A 6,473-nucleotide genomic window follows, 5' to 3' on the forward strand; every position below is an offset into this window, starting at 1 on the left:
CTTGTGATGTGAGGGCATTAGAGCTCTAATATGTGTGTGAGGGGCAACTTTACCGAGCCAAAGCTAGCCGCGTTTCGGGCCCATTTTCTGCCACACGCTCCACCGGTCGGTGGGGGACTAGCTAGCCGCATACTCGGGGAAATATGGAAACTGTAGAATACATGCAGTACAAGGCGGTGCTGTTTCATGGAGCAATACACTATGGTTAAGTGTTATTCTTCTGTAAATAGCAAATCCATTGTTACAAGAAAACTACTAAGTGCAGGCATTACGCAAGAAGCCGAAGCTTATAATGTTACCGAGAAGGTGGGGGTAAATTATCAAGAACCCATTCATATAAAATACCTATGGTCAAAAGTAAAATAAATGCAAACATTATATTTTTTCAATGATTTCTTTACACAACACCCCTCCAGGAAATGGTAAGGCCCAGTCAAGGCCCTCGATCACCTTGGTCTTTTTTGTGTTCAGTTGTAGGCCAATTTTCAGGCATTCCTCCTCGACCGGCAGTAACAGGTCATGGGCCTGCTCAATCTATGGGTGCGTTCGTTTAGCTTCTCTCTTGGTCTACCCCGCGGTGCTCACTCGGGTGTGCCCCTGACAAGAGCTAAACGAACGACCACTCAACGCTCTCGTAGTGACGTCGTTAACCTGGGGCCAGCCCCCAAGTGACCCACTCCACAAGCAGGGCACTGGGGGCTGACCTGGGTGAGCCCCTGGAATGACGTCAAAAGCTATTCGAACGCACCGTACCGGTGCAGACCGGGGAGCGTATTTTTTTCCTAGGACGAACGTGGGCAATTAACACAAAATGGGCGTGTTTTTGCCCGAAAAATACTCTCGCGCATGCAAGAACTTTAGTGATGACCGCAAGGGACCTTAATTGGGCCACTGTATGTGGAATGAAAATAGTTGTGGCATGGAGGAGAAATAAATGGGGACCACTGCTTTTCTTCTACTATCGCTTCACACAATGGTGTACAGGTTGTGATGAACCAGTCTACCTCCTATTTCTGCCTCCATGGTCTAACCATGGAGATATACCATCCATGGTCTACAAAAAAGCAATTATTTTTAAACTGGACACATTTGGTAATTATTGTCAAAGACAGTATTTTCACTTGATGTGACCCAACATGCATAAATAAACAAACCTGTGAAGAAAAAAACCCACATTATTTTGTGGCATAGTTTTGTGTGCTTCCAGATGCATAAGTGCTGTTTTTAGTGCACTATTTTTATCAAAAAAACATTTAGGACCACAACCGTTCACCGTCAGTCTATTTTCATAATTGCCCTCCCAACCCTATCCAAACATATTTTATCGGGCAATCAAGACTTGGCAATGGCAGCAAGCGCGACGCATTTTATGGACAAAAGGTAGAGCACAAGTTGTACTAAAAATACGCAGTTGTACATGGTACATGTATTGTACATGTATGTGTACATTGTACATGTAACATGTGTATGTGTGTATGCGTGTATGTACATGTTATGCGTGAGTGTATTTCCACAACTATTATTACGTCGAAGTACGCATGTGCATGGGGAAATGTATAGTTAACTACGCCCATTTATGTAAATTGCCCACGTTCGTCCTAGGGAAAAAAAATACGCGACCGGGAATGACCCAGGGAAGCTAAACGAACGCACCCTATACTGGGTGCGTTCGTTTAGCTTCCCTGGGTCGACCCCGGTGTGTGACGGGCTTTTTGTCCAGGACGAACGTGGGTAATTATCTGCACACGTTCGTCCTGGAAGAAAAAAACCGCCACACACCGGGTCAGACCCAGGGAAGCTAAACGAACGCACCCAAATAAAGCCGTAACCCGCGCCATATTGGATTGAAATTAGAACGTCCAGTGGCATGGCATCCTTGTGGAATTCAACACGGTTGTGTCGTTTCAGACGTCGGGTTGCAAGTCTACAAAACCCTGACCCGAACTCCCTCTTATGAGTCGTCTGATTGGCTGGAGTCACGAGCGATATCTCCTTACATGTGTGGTTTTAAGGTTTGGAGTGGGTGGCGACCTCGGACTTCCATTAACATTCCAAAGTGACTCATTGATCGGGTGCGTTCGTTTAGCTTCCCTGGGTCGACCCCCCGGTGTGTGGCTTTTTTTTTTACAGGACGAACGTGTGCAGATAATTACCCACGTTTGTCCTGGAACAAAAAACGCCACACACCGGGGTAGACCCAGGGGAGCTAAACGAACCCACCCGATGTTTTGCAAGGTGCAGTTTATTGCTCCGTGGGTGCATGCACCTCTAAATGGTACAGACCGTGGTTATACCATTTTGTAAAGGGGGAGGGGGGGGGGTAAATTCGCACGTTAAATAAAAAATATTAAGGCTTTACGAGAAACAAAAATACATGCGTTTGTTACAGACGTGTTTATTCAAAATAAGTCACTCATGTAGGCCTACCTAACTTTCCAGCATTTTTTAAACGCATCAAACAGCAACCAACTGTTGCTAATAACTTTATTTGTTCCATTTAACCCTGTTCCATTGTTGGTACAGTACATGTCATCCCCACACACACTGCAGAACGTATACACGCAGAAATTGCAACATTTTCAACAATGATGCAAAACGTATCTTGATATTTGTAAACTATGCGACACTTATCTTATATAGAACAAAAAAATTGTCCACAAGAAGAAACATTACTGATTCTTTTCATATAAGAGTACATGAAATTACCGTTTAAGAATAGTATGTTTTCAGAGTTACGAACTTTGTGAAACATCAACGGCTGTTTTGGAGCAGTAAACGGACATTCCATTGGTCAAAGTTCTGAGCAGTTCAAAACTTAAAGCAGTTTGGTCAGGACTCATGATGTACATTTGCCAAATCATTTTTGTACTAAGCAATCGGCCGTCGGGTTTTGTTAACAGTGCGGCTGAATCGGGTACGTTTTTAAGAGCTTTTCCTTATATAATAATATAATATAATAATAATAAGACTTGTAATGCGCACATATCCACCCTGCTGGGTGTTCAAGGCGCAGTAAAACCAAAAACAAAACAAAAACAAAACAAAACATAACACAAAGAAAAACAGACACAACAAAATTAGTCATTGAAAACCTGTGACATAAGATAAGTTTTGAGAAGAGACTTGAATTTTACAGTACAAAGACAAGATCGAAGATTAAGTGGTAGAGAGTTCCAGATGCGTGGCGCGGCTGAAGAAAAAGACCTGTCACCCCATGAGTGTCGAGACTTGGGTTCAATGAGGAGAAGCATAGAACTTGATCGAAGATTCCTTGATGGAGTGTAAACTTGAAGCAGTTCAGAAATATAGTGGGGAGCCTTGCCATTAAGAGCTTTGTGGACAATGAGCATCAGCTTGAAGATGATTCGTTGAGAGATAGGGAGCCAGTGTAGTTGTTTCAGAATGGGGGTGATAGAACAGGATTTTCTAGACAGTGTCACAATGCGGGCAGCAGTATTTTGGAGCCGTTGAAGTCTGGAAATCTGGTTGTTAGGAAGACTGTAGAGAAGAGCATTGCCGTTGTCAAGACGAGAAGTAACAAATGCGTGAATGACCTTTTCAGTGGCACTTTTGTCCAAGTACTTGCGAATCTTACCTATACAAAAAAAACCAACAATTTGGACGTCAAACCCTCAAAATAACAAGGCAACTGTTTTATAAAAGTGAAAAAAGTGAGAGGATGTAGGAGCAGTTAATAAAGACCAATAAAATTACCGTTTCTATTTAGTTTGTATAGGGTTCCAGAGATATGATAACATATAAAACGGGATGTTCTATCAGGGAACTTCACGCTGGGCGGATGTTGGCCAGAAAGTTTACAATGACAATTAATTGATATGAGAATAAACTAAAAATTAATTAGGCCGACGCTCTGTTACTTCCCAAAAGCGGTGGTAAAAACAGTAGATTGGGATCTGTTGCACAGCATGTTCCGAAAACTCGCTTTATTTGGTGCTCCGACAACTTTGTATACGTCGTTGGACGTACGCTCGATAAATCACGATGAATGGGGCCTAAGATTCTAAAATCGTTTAAACGTTATTGGAAACAACATTCAACATATAGCAACCAATCATTAAATGTATTTATTTTCAATATAAATTGACTTTGTCGTTTAAAAAAAAATCTGTTTACCAGAAATTCTTCCTTTTCAGTCAGATAACTCTGCCGGCTATTAATTAGTTGCTGTGATTATGAGTTTGTCTTAAAAGAGGGTACTACTTTCATACAAGCCTTTTTAGTCGGATATCTCCTCTGCTATTAGATTATTTTTGAGGGGGAGACCATGCAGAGACTTTGGCGAGACTCTGGCTTCCGTTACACGGACTCTTTGAATGCGAATCTTACGTTAGATTTTTCACCATTATTAACATTTTGTAGCTATAATTTGAATACATGATCTTTTTCGTCAATTACTCGTTAATAATTTTGTAAAAAAAAGATTTAAATTTGGTTTGGTAAGTTACTTTTAGACCGCTGGAAGTAAAACTAGCCCGGAAGGTCACGTGATTGTTTGTACCACTTTTTGGTTAGAACAATCACGCGACCTTCGTTTTTGTTTTAAAATGCTCAAAAACGGCAAAATTTGATGATTTTTTTTAAGGACTGTTCTTCTTCATTCCTGGAAGACCGTTGAATTCATTTCTTAGTCTATTTTGAAGCCCAAATAGCCCAATTCGGCCGGTGTGTCGCTTAAAAAGACTCACGGAGTCATTCCGTTGTGCGCACATTGGCTGTACTGGGGGTGAATCCGTACGGGTGACGCAGAGAAGTTCCTCACACTAAAAGTGCCACGTCGTGTCTGCGTGCTCCCAAGCCCGTACTGAGGCGGTACTCACCACGTACGGATCCCACAATCTTGCCCACGTTTTTGCAAGTAGACAGCACGCACTTGCACGTACGGCGGGTTGGGACCGCCGCTGTTACACGAACGCTGCCAACCCACGCACGCTTTACCAATGCTTACGAAAATCGACGGCGCATGACCGACTTCGCAACATTCGCTGAAACTTAGAAAGCGGTTTCTTAATGCTACTCTCACACTGGGGAGAATATGCTAGCGAATGTGCTTACGAACGGAAATATTTAACAATCGCTCAAACTTCACCACGTTCACAAGTCATTCGCCACGTCCTTACGAAGATCTGTCACTTTATGCTGCTCTCACACGGCGAATATGCTATAGCGATTATGCTATCGGAAGGACATATTTGACAATCGCTCAAACTTCGCAGCATTTGCCGTGTCTTCGTAAGCGTTGGTAACAAATTCGGAACGTTCACAAATTATTCCCCACCTCCTTACGAAGATCGCTCAATTTACAACTCGGTTTGTTAATTTCAGCGAATGTTGCAAAGACGGTCATTCGGCGTGATTTTCGTAAGCATTTGTAACGTTTGTAAAGCGTGCGTAAGCGTTTGCAACGTTCGTAAATGCATTGGCAAGCGTTGGTAAGCATTCGTAATATATTCGCAAGCTATTAGTAAGGAGAGGGCCGACCGAAGACGATCGAGGGGTGAGACCGAGATGAAAATATTCACTATCCAACCGCCATTTTGGACGAATTCTACGCGCAGTTCAAATATTCATGTTCGCAAGAACATTCGCCACTCTGTCAGAGGGGCAATACGAAGCGCTTCCGTACATTCAGCGAATGTTGTGAAGACGGTAATTCGCCATCGATCCGGTAAGCATTTAGTAAGCCATTTGTACTGTTGGTAAAGCGTACGTTTTATGCGTAAGATATTGGTAAGGAGAGGTTTAAAGGCAGTGGACACTATTGGTAAAATACTCAAAATAATTATTAGCATAAAACATTTCTTGGTGACGAGTAATGGGGAGAGGTTGATGATATAAAACATTGTGAGAAACGGCTCCCTCTGAAGTGCCATAGTTTTCGAGAAATAAGTAATTTTCCAGCAATTTGATTTCAAGACCTCAGATTTAGAACTTGAGGTCTCGAAATCAACCATCTAAACAAGGGTATTTGTTCTTTCATTATTATCTCGCAAGTTTGATGACCGATTGAGCTCAAGTTTTTACAGGTTTGTTATTTGATGCTTATGTTGAGATACACCAACTGTGAAGGCTAGTCTTTGACAACAGACCAATAGTGTCTACAGCCTTTAAGGACGACAGAGGACATATTCACTATCAAATCGCAACTTTTGGGCGAATTCATCGCGAATTTAAAACGTTCGTATTCGCAAGATATTCGCCCAAGTGTGAGAGTAGCATAATTGACCGATCTTCGTCGGGAGGTGGGGAAGAATTTGTGAACGTTCCGAATTTGTTACCAACGCTTACGAAGACACGGCGAATGTTGCGAAATTTGAGCGATTGCTAAATGTTTCCGTTTGTAGCACATTCGCTAGCATATTATATCCACAGTGTGAGAGTAGAACACCCCAATCGGGCCACTATCTATGGGAACAAGTTAATTAGTTATAACGGATTAATAGTTTATTAACAAA

The sequence above is a fragment of the Asterias rubens genome, chromosome 6 (genome assembly GCF_902459465.1).
Source record: "Asterias rubens chromosome 6, eAstRub1.3, whole genome shotgun sequence".
NCBI lineage: Eukaryota > Metazoa > Echinodermata > Asteroidea > Forcipulatida > Asteriidae > Asterias > Asterias rubens.